At 28.2% G+C, this 20,192-nt stretch overlaps 1 long non-coding RNA gene across 1 annotated transcript in view; it reads right to left on the bottom strand.

Annotated features, from left to right (window-relative positions):
* The window catches only part of LOC111691104, a 32,520-nt gene that overhangs the window by 377 nt on the left and 11,951 nt on the right, over positions 1-20,192 (bottom strand). The gene's annotated exons all lie outside the window — the stretch shown is intronic.

Raw genomic sequence — 20,192 nt, 5'->3', positions numbered from 1 at the left:
TATAATTTAGACAAAAGAATAATATTTCAATTGGAAATGCATTTTTTAGATTTCTTTATAATTTAAAATCAATTTTATTAAAAATTTTTTAAAAATTTTAGAACAATTTGTAATTATGTCAATTTTTTAAATGCTGCTCTAATAAAGAGGAAGTTGAAAAGTTCGGATAAGTATTTTCGTTTATTCGGTTCTACATTAAGTTCTAAAGTTGTCATGATAAGTCTATAGGGGTTCTAAAGTTGTCATAATAAGTTGACTTTTTCACCTTAATGGCGGATTTCTTACTAATCACTTAAACTAGACTTAACTTGCTGTTAGATTAAACTTGTAACAAGTTTTTTTTAGGTCGGACTTTAATCGATGATTGTATTTTTCATTAATTAATCTAATATCATTTACCTTATTAGTATTGCCAACTTTTCAGTCAAAAACATAAACAATGAACAGCTGTTTTTTGTAAATATTACTTTTGAAAATTAAAAATTTTGAAAAAAATATAAATAAATATTTAGAACAATAATAATAATATTGATAAAACAAATTAGAAAATTACTATTTATATAAAATATGAAGTTTTTCTTCTTTCGATTTCATTATCATATTGTTAATTGTGATTTCTCGTTTAAGTTTTATTGGCCAATAACAATTAAACCAAGATATGATTACTGAAAACACAAACCATAGATTGAACTAAGTTTAACTAAAGTATGTAGATTATCTTTATCAGAAAAACTCGCCCGAAGAATATTATGAAAAGTCTTTTTCAATTGTTTAATAGTTGGCTTTTCAACTTTTTATTAATATCGACTCTTTTGTTATTTTTTTAATATTTTTTTCTATATTTATTTAAAATTGATTATTTGCCTTTAAGTTTATACACCGACTTATTTAAGACGATTGTTCAAAAGTGGATTTACATTTGAATATGTGTGTCAAACTCCATATGAGTTTGAACAAGTCTATGGACTAGTTTATGAATCAATCCAAAATCAAGTCTATGAACTAGTCTGTAAACTAGCTTAAGGTCTAGTCGATGTCTTGGACTTCTAGTCTATAGTCAAGACTATGTATTGGCCTATGATCAAGGATATAGTGTATGAATAAGTCCATGTACTAGTAAAAGTATTAGTTAATAAACTCATTTTCTATAAACTATACTTTAGTAGTCATAGATGTAGTCCATATGATCTATTTTATTGAACAAACCTTTAACAAGTCTAGGAACTAGTTTATGAACAAGCCTTCGACCTGATAAACATATTAATCTATGGACTAGTCTAAAAACCAGTCTAGGAACTAGTCTAATAACTAGTATAAAAAGTAGTCTAATAACTAGTCTAAGAACCAGTCTAATAACTAGTCTAAGAACTAGTCGAATAACTAGTCTAGATACTAGTCTATTAACTAGTCTATTAACTAGTCTATGTTCTGGTTCATCTATGTTCAGCCTATAAACTAGTTTCTGAACAAGTCCCATTGACTATGGTATACATAAAGAGATACAATTTATTATTTTCTATATGCTATAAAATGGCTGACATAAAAATCTTTTTAATACTGGTTTTTTTAATTTTATAAAATAATCTCTATACATTAATTTAAAATTTATTTAGAAAATTAAAATAAATTAAATCACTATGTAAATTTCCTCATCATTTCCACACAGTCAGCGTTCATTTACATTTTCTCCATTTATAAAAAGAGATTTTCTAAAATGAGTGGGTTTTTACATTAACATTTTGTTGTGTTGTATGAATCAGGGCAACTCCCCATATTGTTTCGTTTTTATTTTATTATTATTGTTAAATTCAACTTTATATTATTGTGTAATGCTTGAGTGATAAATTTAAATTTACCACACCTAAAAACAAAACATAAAAAAATTAAAACCTAAGGCAAATTAAGAAAAAGAAAATAATAAAAAACGCCATTAAAAATATAAAAGAAATCAAACGTTTTTTTTTCGCCCCTCTCCAAGTGACACACAAAAAGAATAACAAAAAAATGAGTGTAAAGTAAACAAAACAAATGTGGTGAATTTTAACAGTAATAAGATAAACAAGTTTAACAACAATGTTTTTATTCTCCTTTTTATAAATAAAAAAAACAAATGCAGTATTTTTTTAGTTTTTCTAAAAAATGCTTTAGAAAACTTGTATTCTGCGCATGTTAGTTAAGAAAATGTAAATAAAGAAAAATAAAAATACTAAGAGTAAAATTAAAGTAATTTGGAAATTCACCACAAAGGTAAAGTGAGAATATTATACTATACTATTGGCTCTTTAGGATTATTTTAGAAATAATTGAGGAAAACTCCCTTAGTTAAAGGAAAACATAACAAGCTAACTACTAAGTGGAATAAGAAACTCACCTCATAAAACCTAAAAGTGATACAAATATCAGTTAAAACATAAAAATTAAACATTACAAAGCAACTATCGAATCCAAACAGGTATTGGATCAAAGAAAATATTGTTAAGTTGCTTGTATTGAAAAATGCCTTGTAAAATTTTAAATTAAAAAAAATATTGGCTGTATTTGTAGTTTTTTTTTGTGTGTTAGTATAGCAAGATTACCATTAAATTTTGTTTTATATATTTTTTTTGTTTTTGCATCAAAACTGGTTTATTGTCTTGTTAATAGCCTAGCAGTAGTAACAGCTTAACAGCCTTGAAATGTATTTTAAAAGATTTTATTGCTGCATTTTTTTCACACAAAAATATTTCTTATTAAAAAGGAGAAAAAAATTATAAAAAAAGACCGGGTTTTTTTTAGATAAATTAAAATAATTACCATTCGATAAATCCAATACACTTCAAAAAATACCAATAAAAACAAACACACACTTAAGCATATGGATTTACATATATTTTTGTTTAGAAGTGTGGTGAATTTGTAATTAATTCAATTTATTTTTTATTAAATTGTTAAATTTCCAAACAATTATTTTTTTTATTATATGTATAAAAAATAATAATAATAATAAAAAACAAACACATAAAACGTACAATTTTAAATTTAATTTGAGTTATTGTCTTTAATTTGATTGATGATGTTAGTTTTTTATTCACTATACATCACTCATATAAATTTGTGTTGTTACGCAAACTTTCAGAAAAATTATTAATTTTTTTTTAAGTTTAAAAAATATGAAGCTATATTTAATGCAAAACTACATTCTATTTTTCGTTTTCAAATACGTTTTTCATATAAATATATTTTACCACATGCTACAGAAACTGTTTTTACCAATTAATGATAAATTCACCACTTAGTTTTTAAAAAAAGTAAATGCTGGTTTAACTTCTAATGCAAATGTGTATTTCAAGTGACCTCACATCAACAGCTAATAGCTTTGTATTTTGTTTAACTTTTAATCAAGGCGAATTCATATAAGGTGAGGTCATTTAACAGCTGACTGTTTTTCCTTATGAAAATTAAACTGTCAAACTTCTATAAAGACAAAACCCATAAATAGATACTGTCAAACTCGATACGAGGAATGTATTTGTTTGAACTCGCCAAAAGCTTTGCGAAGGCGAATTGATAAAGTGAAATCATTGTTGTTTTGATTATAAGAGTTCTGTTCTAGTTCTGTTCTAGTTCTTTTCTAGTTCTGTTCTAGTTCTGTTCTAGTTCTGTTCTAGTTCTGTTCTAGTTCTGTTCTAGTTATTTTCTAGTTCTTTTCTAGTTCTGTTCAAGTTCTGTTCTAGTTCTGTTCTAGTTTTGTTCTAGTTCTGTTCTAGTTGTTCTATTCTGTTCCAGTTATGTTCTAGTTCCGTCCTAGTTCTGTTGTTTTGGTTATAAGAAATTATCTGTAAGTCAGTGAGTTTTGTTCTAGTTCTGTTCTGGTTCTATTCTGGTTCTATTCTAGTTCTGTTCTAGTTCTATTCTAGTTATGTTCTAGTTTTGTTCTAGTTCTGTTCTATTCTAGTTCTGTTCTAGTTCTGCTCTAGTTCTGTTCTAGTTCTGTTCTAGTTCTGTTCTGTTCTAGTTCTGTTCTAGTTCTGTTCTAGTTCTGTTCTAGTTCTGTTCTAGTTCTGTTCTAGTTCTGTTCTAGTTCTGTTCTAGTTCTGTTCTAGTTCTGTTCTAGTTCTGTTCTAGTTCTGTTCTAGTTCTGTTCTAGTTCTGTTCTAGTTCTGTTCTAGTTCTGTTCTAGTTCTGTTCTAGTTCTGTTCTAGTTCTGTTCTAGTTCTGTTCTAGTTCTGTTCTAGTTCTGTTCTAGTTCTGTTCTAGTTCTGTTCTTCTAGTAACGAACATCTTCATATATATAAAACCATAAAACTTCAATCCGTAGAATTAACAATTTTTTAATCCCCGCATTTAAGGTAATTTAAAAAATTACAACAATTACATTTAATTGTTCTATGGTCACCTTACAATTTGTTTTAAGTCAAATGAAAATACCACAAAAACCAACATAAATAAAAATTTTGTTAATTTTCTGTGAAACAAACTGTAGAGTTTACGTTGACCAACCTTCGGCGGAACTCTGGAAATGACAGAACACTATGATCATTATCATAATTTAGTTATGGACATTTTTTTTTAAAGTAACAAACAAGTAAAATCTTATTGTTATGACTAAAATGATGTAATGGTGATGTTGGTGGTGGGTCTGTTCTGAAATCAACAACCACAGCATATAGTTTTTATATTTAGTTGGTTTTTGGTTGTGGCATGTACAATGTATTATAAAAATTCCTAGAACTTTGACATGATAAGGCAGCCCATAATCTGTGCAACATCTTCACGCTCAGGTTTTGTTTAGTTTACTGCAAAAATTTTATAATAATACAAAAAACGTCAATATAAATTTGCCAGAATAAAAGAAAACTAAGACGCCAAACATACCATGAAGAAGAGCAAAAGTATAAATTTACGTGACCGGAAATAACTTTAATAGGCTTTAATCTTTTCTCTGTCTTTCAGATTCTACTTTATCGGGTCCGCAAAATGTAAAAGAATGTGGCACGAAGTTGAAAAGAAGATACCAACCTAATAGTAAAGTAGACATATGTTGCAACATTGTTGCCAACAGTTGTTTAAAATAAAAAAATCTTTTCTAAAGAGGAATAGCAAACTTTTATGCGAACTAGTTACGTAGTTGGTTCTTTGAGGATGGTGCAAGGTTCAAAATTGGTTTAAAAGCAAAGCAATTTTGATTATTTTTTAAACTAGGCACAGGACTATAATGAATAGACTGTTAAAGTCTTCCAGAAGCGAAATAGTTCTTTTAAACTTCACAATTTTAGTCACAACAGCAATTTTTCAAGTATTTTATAATAATTGTATTTTAGTATAAAATATTATGGTATAACAGAAAGGCATGTTAAGGAATAATGTTCTAAGCTAAAGTGATGAAGAATGTAGCTAACACGAAGAGAATAAAGTGCCTTTTTTTGGCCAACTTGCCAATAATTTTTGCTATATTTTTAGTAATAAATTAGCTAAGAGGAAGTATAATTTGGAATACATGTATAATATATTAAAAAAATCAGTAATATATACGAGCAACAAAAAAAGGAACATAAATATTTAACAATATATTACGGTTATTAAGTAAAAAAAAAACAAGGTCCTCTTTGTGAATGTATAAGGAAATTAGTGTAGATATAAAAAATATATTAATAAGAAACACTATTGTTAAAAAATAATAATTGAGGTCGGTCGTTTTCATTGATTTGCGTCGGACTACCTTCACTGATTATAAGGTATTTGCAACGATTCTCTTTTTTTAGTTTCTTTAAATTTCAATTTTTATTATTTAATGTTCTTTATTGTGAAATCTGAAAGTTAATGTTATTAAACCAGTTTTTTGTTGTTGTTTGTATAAGAAAACCGAAACATTGTTTACTAAGGTTGTTTTAGATTCCACAAATGTTTGCGATAACAAAAAAATATTTCTCTTTAAAATCAAATTTCTGTTAAGAATAAGACTGAACAGAACTATAACAGTCCTAGCACAGAACTAGAACTGAACTGTAACAGAACTAGAACTGTAAGAGAACTAGAACTAAAACAGAACTAGAACAAGAACTGAACTAGAACTGAACTAGAACTGAACTAAAACTGAACTAGAACTGAACTAGAACTGAACTAGAACTGAACTAGAACTGAACTAGAACTGAACTAGAACTGAACTAGAACTGAACTAGAACTGAACTAGAACTGAACTAGAACTGAACTAGAACTGAACTAGAACTGAACTAGAACTAAACTAGAACCGAACTAGAACTAGATCTGAGCTAGAAACAAACTAGAACTGAACTAGATCTAGAACAGAACTAGAACAGAACCAAAACAGAACTAAACAGAACTAGAACAAAACTAGAACAGAACTAGAACAGAACTAGAACAGAACTAGAACAGAAAGAGAACAGAACTAGAACAGAAAGAAAACAGAACGAGAACAGAATGAGAACTAGAAAAGAACTAGAACAGAACAGGAACAGAACTAGAACAGAACTAGAACAGAACTAAAACAGGACGGAACTAGAACAGAACCAAAACAGAACTAGAACAAAACTAGAACAGAACTAGAACTGAAATAAAACTAAACACTTTCTCCCTGTTATATCTGTAAAATCGTGTAAGAAAATTTAGGGGATAAAAACTCTATGCAATAATAACTTTAATAAAGTACTAAATAAATATCTCCTTAAAAAATCTTTCAAGGTATTTTAATATTTAAAGAGTTAAACAAAGAATATGATTTTGTAAACTGTAAGAATTTCATCAGCCAAATATTTAAATAAAATTTGTTTCTTATTTATGCGTCGTATATTTACAAGCTTATAAATATTTATAAATTCAACCCAATTTTATAATTTATAATAATAAAACATATTAAATAAAGATGTAAAAGAACACATACATAATTTCCTGTTAATAAAATTTGTGAAAAAGAACTGCTAGTTTTAGACGCTAAATTGGCATTACTTACATAATACAACTATGTTAATGCCAACTCACCTCTAAGAAAATAGAGTGGGGTGCTAAGTATTTATTGTTAACTTTTAAAAACACTTGTTTTATTATTTAGCAGGTTTAAGTTCAATATCAACTCAATTTTGTTGATATTTAATTAAAAATACATGTTTTTTTATTTAATTAAATAAGAAACATATTTAGAGAAAACGCCTTAAACAATTAAATAAATAAAAAAAAAATACAAAATTAAATGACATTAAACAACTATTTCCATTTTCAGCAAAAATAAAATGTTGGCATTAAAATAATCTTGATTTTGTTGTTTAATCTTTTGTGTTTACATTTTTTTGTTTTTTTTTTTTATTTCAAAACCATGTTTGCAAGGAAATCGTGAATGTATTTTATAAAAATTACAGACAGAAAGCAAAATAAAATAAATTCAAGGTTGTAAAATTACATTTTACAGCAAAAAAGGCAAAAAATTTCTAATTGAAATGGCAAAACTTATAAGTACTTTTTATAAAATTTACCAAAACTTTTAATGACGAAAGTTAAAGCAAAAATAAATGAAAAATATATATTTCGAAAAACTATGACGTTTAAAATATTTTCGTAGTTTATTTTAATATTTTTTTTTTAGTAATTAGAAAAATACATGACGTCATTCATTAATGCAGTATAAAAATATAATTATTTTTGTTTATTTCCAAAAGCAGACACAAATGACGCATTCTATATCTGTGGCAGGTGTGGGAGAATAATTTTTTTATATTTTAATTTTTTTTTTTTTAATTTAACAATTTTTAAATATTTCTATGACAATTTTCTTTAAAATAAATAATAAACATTTCTTAAAAAATAAATTAAAAATATTTAAGTACCATTGAATAATTCCAATTACCCATCCCTGTTTTGCAGTCAATATTTGTTTTTGCCATTAAAATTCAGACACAAATATAAATACACAAAAGCAAATAACAATAATCATATAATAGATCTTCAACACATGTTAAAACTCTTTACCATCCCCACCCTTGCCTTAGTTATACAGTGTTGGAAAACCTAATTTCAAATATTTTTTTCATATTTCTTATCTTTGAAAAAAATGTTCATTTAAAAAAATAATCGTAGACTAAAACTGCTCCAGATTTGCGAGTCGTTCTTATCCTGCAACCGTGAGCAAAATACTGCTGTAAAGGTGAGTTTTCTTAGCTTCCTTGCCGACAAGATACCAAATGTACATTTACTGTCTTGGCCAGAATGTAGAGGACCAATCTCAGCTTTTTAATATAGATGAGAGTGAAACATGTTTCCTTTTTGTTTTTTTTTTCGTTCACTAACTTATCTGATGCGATATTTCTTAATGGAATTTTGTAAACAATGAACAGCTGTTGCGAACAAAATCAACTATTGTGAATGAATTGTTTGCTACAAGTTCACAATAGCTTTTGTCCCTTCGTGGAGAATGAAAATTTCCAAGGAACAAAAATGTCACTGCTATTGGCGATTTGATTGAATAACAACACCTTCGCAATTACAATAGGGAAGAAGAAAGTCTGAAAATTCACGAATATAATAGTTTCCAGTATTCTCTTAACCGCTGAGTGAAAGAAAATCAGATCTCCCGAGGTACTGAGAAAAGAAAATATTTGGCTCTTTTAAGACAAAGTATCTTCAATGGAGTCTACAGTATAATCTCACGAGTGAGATAGACAAAGCAAAGATATAGCCTCAGTCCAAAGTGATGGAGATAAAGTCAACGAATCGATTCTGCAGTCGAGCAAGTTGATCAAACCATCCTCGAAGAAAAGGGTGTAAGAAAAGAAGACTTTTTGTGAAAAGTATACATCTTGCCTGTGACTACAATACTGCTGGAGGTTCACACCACGCGTTCTGCGCTATCTCGCATTCTATGCGTCTGTCAAAAAGTAGAATCAAAGTATTTGTATGCTAAAAGTTACAAGCACAAAATTGTAGAATGCATTGACGCGTAGAATGCTTAAAGAATATCTAGTTTCTACTTTTATAAAGCTGGAGGTCCACACCACGTGTTCTACGCTTTCTCGCATTCTATGCGTCTGTTAAAAAAATAGAATCAATGTATTTATATGAAGAAAGTTGCAAGTCTAAATGTGTAGAATGCCTTGACGCGTAGAATGCTTAAAGTAGATCTACTTTCTACTTTTACAGGCGTCACAAGCAGCGCACGAACATGTCAGCTGATTTTGACATTTTATATGCTTTATTTAATAAATTGAAATGAGTTCAATGTTGGAAAAATAAATAAAAGTTGTAGAAAAGCCCGAAGTTTTTAAAAATAAAACAACAAATTTACGCTTAAAAAGCGTCACTTGTAACTTGAAGCGTAGAATATGAAGTAGGTATGAAAAGCGTGCAAATGCTTTGACACAATAACGCCTATTGTGGACCCTCGGCTTAAGCTAGTTCTGTAGTTTTAACTATACATTAAAATATAAAACATAATGGAAAATGTACAATTGCATGTACATTTCCAACTCTGAAGCAATACTTATAGTATCATTAACACAAAGACAGAATATGCATTACGTAGTCAGTCGTAAGTATAGTCATACGTAGTATATTAACAAATACTATAGTTGACGTATAAGAACTTTTGAGAGAATGTTTATTTAATACTAGGTAAATTAAATTAAAAATATATACATTTTGTTTATTTATTATATTTCTTTGTAAAAAAAATTCCAATTGCAAAATGTGTTTCTACTTTAGTTTTTCACATTTGAACGTAACGTTTTTGAAAACTGACATACATACAAAAGAAAATATTTCAATGATTTAACCAGGCAACAGTGAAAAATTGCCAAATGAAAAAGTATATATGTTTGTTTGTTTCTTTTTTTTTTTGGTCTGACACAATAGACGCATCAGACGAAACAGAGACGTAGTACTTGTGTGTTTTTTTTTTGTTTAACAAAAAGCTACACATGTATAAAAATAATAATAAAATAAATATTGTATATGTAGGGTAAAAACAATTGAAGGTCATTTGTTTAATAAACAATTCAACTTTTTTTTTAAATTCTATTGTTTAATAAAATTTTTGTTCAATTACCAAGCAAGTTAATAAAAATATTTAATGTTAATCAATAGAAAATTGTATTTATTATTAAATAAATAAATTTTCCAATATGACATAATGTTAAATTTATATTAATTTGTTTATATTTATTATTGAAATATATTTTGACAAAAAGTTTTATGTTTTAATGAGTGCTTATAATGTTGAAGGTATATATTACTTTTACTAGCATACTTTCGGCATATGCCTTACTAGTTGCATTACAAGTAAGCATATTCAAACCTATCGCCAATAGAAGTAAAAATATTATTCCCTTGAAATTTTCATTTCCCTCGAAGGGAAAATTGCAATCGTGAACTTGTTATAAACAATTCATTCACAATAGTTGATTTTGTATAGAACAGCTGTTTAATGTTTACAAAATTGCATCAACATATTTCACAACAGGGGAATCTTTTTCACGACAAAAAAGTTAGTGAATGAAAAAAGTGAAAAGGGAACATATTTCACGTGAAATATTGAAAGTTGAAATATCGATTTTTTGACAAAAATACTTATGTTTTGCAATCGTGAGCAAAATACTACTATAAAAGTGAGTTTTCTTGGCTTCCTTGGCGGACCGAATGTACATTTACTGTCTTGGCCACAATGTAGATGACTAATCTCTCTCATATGAGAGTAAAACATGTTCCTTTTTAGTTTTTTTTTCGACCACCAACTTATCTGATGCGATATTTCTTAATGGAATTTTGTAAACAATAAACAGCTGTTGTTCACAACAGGGGAATTTTTTTCACAAGAAAAAAGTTAGTGAATGAAAAAAGTGAAAAGGGAACATATTTCACGTTGAAAGTTGAAATATCAATTTTTTGTCAAAAATATTTATGTTTGGTTTTCATTTCAGTACTTTTTGTGACATCTGCGTGAAAATAAGAATAGAAATTTTAAAACCTTTAAGAATGAAGAATTTATAACAGAAGTTAAAACCGTATTTTCATGCTGACACAATGGGCTTTCAGAGGGGCATATATGATTTTTTAAAAAAACTAATTTTCGAACTGTTATAACGTGTCAATCTTTATGACACGATATCCCAAAAACAGGATGTTATAAAGAAATTTTATTTGCACAGTTTAGGATAAGTTTCTGTTTAAAACATGATTGTGTTATGATTATAAAATCTATATTTCCATCTCTGGTCTATAAGCAGCTGTTGTAGGCGCGAATGAAATTTGAAGTATTAATCTTTACGACACGATATCCCAAAAAAAAGGATGTTAAAAAGAAATTTTATTTGCACAGTTTCGGATTAGTCTCTGTTATTAACATTTGCTGGTCTGTGTTATGATTGTAAAATCTATATTTCCATCTCTGTTCTATAAGCAGCTGTTGTAGGCGTGAATGAATTTTGGCATAAATTCAATGACATTTGTTATTGTTTTTTTTTTTTTTTTGAAAATTATTTGTACTTAGGACTTTTGCAATGGAAAATAAATTTAACATAAAATCTATCACTTTTTATACATACATATATTTAGATTATTATTGTTTGTTGCAAATGAAAACAAATTCTTACTTTGTTTGTAAAATGACACAATATTTGCAACATAAGAGGACTTTAAAAAAATGAACACATAATTCTGTGATATTTCTTAAATTAGGTTTTCTTTTTGTAAATTTGCAACTAACATATGCCACAGGCTTGACGTTTTCTTTTTTTGTTTTCTTCATTCTATTCCTAAAATCAACATTTCATCCAGGGTCTTTTGTATTGTTTGCTTTTTTTCCCGGCCTGTCAGCAAATACAACAACAAAGATATGCATATGGTGGTCTGGACTCTGTTCTGTGGATTATCGTACATAATTTAAAGAAAAACAAAAATTATATGTAAACAAAAAATATATGTATAACACTAGTCACTCCTCTCACTTGTCTTTCCTATTATTTTCTTCCTGTCTTCATGCATATTCATTTTTTTCTTCGCATACATTATAATTCAGACTGACTCAGAGTGTGGCGGATACGGCATTAATTTTTCATTGTAAATACACACTAGTCATAAAATTTTACACACAAATTATACATACTCATACTGCTTATAGGTCATATATGCATATATAAATTATCATGTTTGTATGTAAAGTGTATACATAAAGTTAAAAATACAGGCATATTAGTGTTATAAATGATTACAAACTCTCATGTATCTTTGTCATAAATATAAATGTTTTATTATATATTTCTTTTCTTTTATTACAATATTTAAGCCGTAAAATGAAGTTGAAATATACATAAAACATAACCTCAAAAATAGCCCTATTTCTTGTCTTTATAAGTGGTCATAATTTTAATGTGGGTTTTTAGAATTTATTATATGAATACTTTTTTGGAATGTACTATGTAATGACATTTGTAAGAAGAATATGCAAATGGAACCTAAATTTGAAATATTGACGAGGGTTTTAAAGCTTTTGTCCTACAAATTTAAATTTTGGATATTTGTTTGTTTAACAATTACATTTTAATAAAAAAGTTCACATCTTTTTATAAAACCCGAGGTTTTCGATTTGTTGAAAAAGCAACTGATCCCAAATGTGTCGATCATAGTACATTTTAATGCTGGAGGTATATATTTATCTATCTATCTATCTATCTATCTATCTATCTATCTATCTATCTATCTATCTATCTATCTATCTATCTATCTATCTATCTATCTATCTATCTATCTATCTATCTATCTATTTATCTATCTATCTATCTATTTATCTATCTATCTATCTATCTATCTATCTATCTATCTATCTATCTATCTATCTATCTATCTATCTATCTATCTATCTATCTATCTATCTATCCATCTATCTTCTATCTTTCTTTGTTTCTTCTATCTTTCTTTGTTTCTTCTATCTTTCATTGTTTCTTCTATCTTTCTTTGTTTCTTCTATCTTTCTTTGTTTCTTCAATCTTTCTTTGTTTCTTCTATCTTTCTTTGTTTCTTTTATCTTTCTTTGTTTCTTCTATTTTTCTTTGTTTCTTCTATCTTTATTTGTTTCTTCTATCTTTATTTGTTTCTTCTATATTTCTATCTCTCATTGTTTCTTCTATCTTTCTATCTCTCTTTGTTTCTTCTATCTATCATTCTTATTTATATCTTTCTCTCTATGTAATATCTTTCTATATGCTATATATCTTTCTGTCTATTTTGTTTCTTCTTCTATATATTTCACTAACTAACCTCTTCTCCATGCAGGATCGAAGAAGGCTCTTCTGTCTAATCGTTTCTATGTACGAGAAGAATGTAATGAAGACTCGGTTTAACAACGAAGTTTTCAAAGGTCATAAGTCAATTACTCTACAAAATTCGCCAAAATTCATTCAATATTTTTAAAAGGCATCCATCCAAAGCCTAAACAAAAATTCTTCGCCTCTTTATAAAATTTACAAAAAGGAAACACAGAAAATAAAGAATACATAACAAAAATTCAACTTTTTTGAAAAATTCAGAGTATTAAATTTTCAAATCTCCTTGAACCCTAAAACAGGACACGTTTAAAGGAAAAAACACAAAAAAAAACAAAAATTCAAAACTAAAAAGCGTAAACCATAAAATCCTTCATAAAGCTAAAAAAACAAGATTCATTACAAAAAAAAAACTTTTATTTTTTGCTCTTAACAAGCAATTAAAGGCAACTAAACAACAATTTTATATGAACAATAACTGCAACAAAGCATTAAATTAAGACTATTAACTATAAAAAGCAACAGCAACAAGGCAATATTAAACTTTAAACTAAAACTTACGAATGGACGAAAGCAAAACACAGGACCAATATAACGAAAATACCTCAATTACACAGGGTTGTATATAGACATGTGTTTCAGAAAAAAAGGGCAGGCAGACTCAGACTTTTAAGAATTTCAAAAAAAAAAAAAAAAAAAAAAAAATCAAGACAGCTAGATGATGACAACAGCAAGCAGTCGCAGCAATCGCAACAAAATAAACATAATGTAAGTAAGACAGACAGACTCTCCTAAGGAGAGGATTCCCTTTTTTTCTTGTCCATTTATATAAAACTAAAGACCAAAAGAAAATAAATCAAGAAGTTTGTATGTCTGTATATTTAGGTACAATTATATGTCGAGAAACCATGTGTGGTGGTGGCGGCTGAGGATTTGATGTATGGGCATGTGAGCGAGTAAGCATGTGTTGCCAGCAGCAGCTATGGTCTGTTGTTGTTATGGCTGGTGGCGGCTTAAATGTTGAACTACTCCTCTGGTGCATTGCGTTAAAAGTATTGAATAAAAGGCAAATGAACGGTAAACATAATGAACACATAAAAAATATGTGTTCAAAAGAAAACAAATAAAAAAAAACGAGAGAAAAAAACAAGAGTGTTATTGAACCACAATCAACCAAAAAAAAACAAGTAATAAAACCTACAAGAAATTATAAATGTGTGTGTGTCGTTTTAAAGAGGAAAAGAAGTGAAATCAACCCAAAAATAAATAAGTCAAATCATTGAATTTTTATCAAAATTTCCAAAAGTGTGTATTTTTTTTTTAATCGATTGTTGTTTAAGTAACCTCCATTTTGATTTGAGTGTGAGAAATTTCAAGTGAAACATTTCAAAATGGTGTTATAAAGAAAAAGCTCTTTATTAGAAAAACTTTCAGAATTGATAAGTTCTTAATAGGAACAGTTTTTTTGATGGAATAATATACAGTTTTATAGACAAATTATTATTTTGAATGCCCATCTTGTTCAGTCCCTTTTGTTCTTTATTAAAACTTTTACAAATTTCTTGCCACAGTGCTGGGTAAGTGGTTAGTGCTCGGAAATTTTAGTGCGGAGATCGTGGAATCGATTCCCACCAGATACACTGGATACACAGACCCGATACACAGAACCGTGATATCGGGAAAGAACTTTTTGGGTTTTCAAAATATATTGGGAGAATAATGTGATTTCTCTTGATAGTTTTGAAATTACTCTCGAGTGTCAAAATCTGTTCAGAAACTTTGGCAGGAGTATTCTAGCACTACATAGAAGTACTTTCCAGCCTAGAATCATATCTGTAGAGAGCCCATAAATGTAAGATCAAAGCCCATAAATGTAAGAAAACACAATTTACAAAAACAGTAAAACAATGAATTTAGAACAAAACAAAAACTTAATATTTCAAGTAAATCCCAATTTTCTGATTTGTTTTGTTTTATTTATTATTGTTTTTTTTTTAATTTTTCCAAAATTTTTCATTGTACAAAAGTATTATTTGCAAAAAACAGCTGTTCATTGTTTATGTTTTTGAGTGAAATGTTGGCAATACTAACAAAATTAACTAAACTTAAATCCATAACTGAAAAACACAATCATCGATTAAAGTCCGCCTTAATTTGTTCCAAGTTTAATCTAACAGCAAGTTAAGCCTAGTTTAACTGAATAGTAAGGAACCAGCCCTAAGTTAATTGAGAAGTTTTTACAATAGTTCTTCTCCAGAAGTTGTGCAATTACAAGGCCTTTTGTATGATATCTTTACTTCACTACTAACCCTCTGGCAATCTTTACACTCAATCATATACACCAACACATTTTTCAATTTTAATGATAGAGAAGAGTAAAACTAAAACAACAACAACAAAAAGTAAACATGCCAAAGTAACAACCATTCATTCAACAAAGTTTTCAATAAAACCATAATATAAAGTACAACCATGGCTAGTTGGCTGTGTATGTATACAACAACTCTGAAAATGTATAGAAAACTAATAAACAACGACATGCAAGATATCATGGGCCACATTGGAAGACGACTAACTGCTAACTGCAGAAGAGGAAGATGTATAGTGGAAGTAGAAGTTGTGGCTAAAGTAAACACTACTTGTGTTATTATTATTTCTTTACTATTAATTTATCAATATCTACAAGTAAAATAACTAATAAATGAGACAATATATAAATTGTAAAAGTGATAGAATAAGTTTCTGAGTTAAAGTAAATAATACAGTTTGTTCTTAACATTATTTTACAACACTTAATAAAGAAAATATTAAAAAATTTTAACTGCTGAGAAGAAGAGACAATTTACAACCCAATTCCTAAACAAACTGTTTTAAACGTTGAAAATGTCTTAATAAATTTATCATAATTATACAAATATTAACTGCTGGCATAAGATATTAAATCATAAATCATTTTAAAGTAGACAATTTTATCCAAAACAAACTAAAATTGATGATGATAATAGACGTGCCAGTTAAAGTGAGATAAAAAGAGATTTTGAAAAGATATAGAATTAAAATTATGGTGTTTGTAGAAAAAAAAAAACCAGTTCAATGGTATGTGAGTTTATAAATTTGAAAAATGAATTCTATAAAATAAGAAATTCAACTTTTAAAAAAGTGTTAAAGAAAAATTCAAACTTCTTAATGAAGTTTAATTGTAAATAGCCCGCAGTCAGGAAGAGGTAATTATGTGAAGCTGTTAACAAATACATATGTATTTATTTTGAAAAATGTATATATTGTGAAGGCCGTTCAAAGACTTTTCGTCGTAAAGATTTTGAAAGCAAAAAGGTGAATTGTAAAAAATACACATATAATAAATGAATCATGACTAAATATTATAGAAATTTTCAGAGAATTTCTTTAACTAATATGATTTTATCGTTATCTACAGTATTTTTTACATATTTTACAAGTTTCCTAAAAATTACGAAGAATTTGTTAAGAGTTTTACAAAGCCCAATAAAATCGGAAATAAAAACTCAAGGAAAATTTATTTACATAATTTCGAAACTTGTTCTAAAATTTCGGACATCATAGTGTTTCAACTGGAAATTTTATATTAGTTTAAAATATATAAATATAAATGCTCTCCCTGTAATGGAATAAGATGTTTGGTTCTTCTATTAAGATATAGAGAAAGGTGATCAATTATAACTTTAAGAAATATGAGCGGGATCGACCCAGCTTTCGTTAAATGATGTTTGCGAATACATTACTTTCATCAGTAAGCTTTACAGATCAGTTATAATCCATTCTACTATAAGATCGATATGGACAAAGTCGAATGAGATTTCTGCAGAATTAAGACAGCCCAGCAGTTCGACAAAGAGTCAATGCATACGAAAAAGTCAGTAATTTCCACTAATAGTTAACCACCTGGATGATCGTAATTCGCATGTTTTGGGTCATTCGTCACGAATGTACCCTTTGTAATCGAGAATGAAGACAGTCGTCACTTTAGTGTCCGGGAGCGGAGACAGTCGTCTTTTTACTGTCCTCAAGTAACCTAGAGATTATACTCTTTTTTTTACTTCCGAAAGACAGTCGTCACTTTAGTGTCCCATTTGTAAGCGATAGCGGAGGCAATCGTCTCTTTGTATGGTGTAGAGTGACGATTGACTTCCTCGTAGGACAAGCCCATGTTAAAATGGTCGGTCACCTAGGGCTAGGGGCCACCACAAGGGGTAGGTTAAGTGGTCAGTTCGGGACTGTCCCGACGAATAGCTGGGAGGTAATAAAAAGTAACATGTGTTGAGTAAGGTAATCGCATCAACTGTACAGGAAAGATCCTTAAACATAATCCATAACATCGACAGAAGTATGTTTTTTGTAGTACAGCTCATGGATTTATAAATCAGGATTTTTTTTTTGGTATTTTCTTGATCTTTACTTTAAACCAGAAATCCCTAATTAAAACAAACTATTTCACGATTTCTTTAAACGATGTTTGTGAGGATATTACTTTCATCAGAATGCTTTACAGATGAATGAATTATGGTTCGATTGGATCTATATGAACCGAAACGATTAAGATTCCTACAGAATGACGCTTGTTGCTGCATAATATACATGTTATGTTATACATATGTATTCGAATTTGAGGGAAAGGTTAGCTTTCCGAACGCTTTACGTATGAATGAATTGTGGTTCGATTGGATCTATATAAACTGAAACGAATGAGATTTCTACAAAATGACGCTAATAAATGCATAATAGACACGATATGTTATGTTATATTTATTGGAATTTGAGGGAAAGTTTAGTTCTTCCGATTGTAACGGAGCTATAAATTGTGATTTGGCTGAAAAGAAATTTTCACCAAAAAGAAGTCCACAACGAGAGATACAGATGTACAAAAATTTGTACTAAAACATCGTGAGATTGTAGAGTTTGTTTAAGAAAACATATGGTCCCTGAGAATTAATCGTTTGCGATAAATATAGTACGCTACAGATCAATGATAGCAAACTAGTTCATAACCATATATTTTAACCATGAAATGGGAAGATTGGAATAATGTTATAGAATATAATAGCAAATCATTTACTAATACACTAACGTTAATAATGTGAAATTATAGTAATTTTGTTGTATTTACTTGGGAAAATTACATCAATAATAATTAATTTCTTTAATTATTTTAATTACATATTACAAACAGAATTTTTAATTTAGAAAAATGAGTAAAACTTTAATAATAGAAAGAAAATTAAGATGATGATTAAAAAAAATCCAATTCCATATTTAATGGTTTCAACTTTAAAAGTATATACATACGTATATACATATATGTAAATATTTTCAAATTTAAGTATATTTTCAAAGGATATTGACCTTGCTTTGTTTCACAACAAAGTAAACAGCAAAATAATAACAACAAATAAATAAATAAATAAATAGGGAAGTAGAAGTAGAAGAGTAAAGTGGAGGTAATGACTGACAATCATAATAATGATGTTAAACAAAAAAAGAATATTTACTTATATATGTATGTATACAACCATGTATTGTATACAAAGAGAAGAAAGAACAAGCATGTTATATTACACAAATACATAACAAAGTAAACTATGTACATGTACAAACTATGTATATGGTTAGGTACATAAGTATACACTGTATTATATTGTATATATTATATATCAAATAAAAAAAAAGTTTTTTACTCACATTATATACTAGATGTCGTTTGTATATAAGAAAAAACAAAAAAAAAAACAACAAAGCATGAGAATATAAACAAACTGCGTTAAAAGTCTACCCTGAAATAAGAACAATATTAACAACAGCAACAACAACAACAATAATAAATACATGTCACTGCTTGTTGTTAAACAAATATGGTATGGTAAACAGAGATGCCATATGATTTTCATACATGATTGTTTTACAGTAATAGTGGCAGCTTTATAACAAGGTGTATTTATTTGCAAGGTGGCCTTACATCAACAGCTGATTGTTAAACTCTATATATAAAGAATAGAAGTTGACAGAAAATAATGAATTTTTAATCTCCCCCCTTTATCTATTTGAATAAAACGTTTAAATCAGTATTGTCAACTAGATGTTATTACAAAACTGTGATATTAAATGATAATTACACAATAATTTAATGGAATAATAATAAACTCAAAAAAAAAAACATTCCTCAAAGTCTGTTTTTTATTATATAAAACCATAATATTGATTAAAGAGGTTTTTAGATTTCTATATTCGGCTGTTCCGAATCTTATATACCATTCACCAAGTATGTTTTAAAAAAAGTTTTTATTTATTTTGTATCTCTGCACACATGTCACACATAACATACACACAAACAAATATAAACTGTAGCGGAAAGAAATATTAACCGTTGTACTGTACTACCACCGTTGAACTCTATTACCACCCTCAAACAAATATGTGCTGTATTACCAACATATTACTGCTTTATCTTCTTGTTGTTGTTTTTATGCTTTTATTTATAATTTTTTGAGGAAATTTTCAGAGGTAGTCTCAGATTTTTACCATATCTCAGTTATTTATAGATCGATTTTGCTGATTTTCAATAGGAAACTTCTCGAAAGCATGTCTGACAGAGTTATTGAAGATTTGGATCTTGAAGATATCTGGAGTCTTCAGAAAATTGATTTCAACAGACAGACAGACGGACATGGCTTAATCGACTCCGCTATCTATAAGGATCCAGAATATAGAAATTACAAACGGAATGACAAACTTATATATACCCTTCTCACGAAGGTGAAAGGTATAAAAAGAGAGGGTCTTATAATCTTCAGCTTTAATAAAAATTCTATTGCACTTTGATATTGCAACCAATGTCACATCACACTGCCGGCGACTAGCAGCAGCGACAGTAAGTGTAAGTAAAAAAAATTTCTATATTGCGACTGAGTTTTTACGTGGGAC

This window comes from Lucilia cuprina, chromosome 4 (genome assembly GCF_022045245.1).
Source record: "Lucilia cuprina isolate Lc7/37 chromosome 4, ASM2204524v1, whole genome shotgun sequence".
Taxonomy (NCBI): domain Eukaryota; kingdom Metazoa; phylum Arthropoda; class Insecta; order Diptera; family Calliphoridae; genus Lucilia; species Lucilia cuprina.
This window is presented reverse-complemented; position numbering and strand designations above follow the sequence as displayed.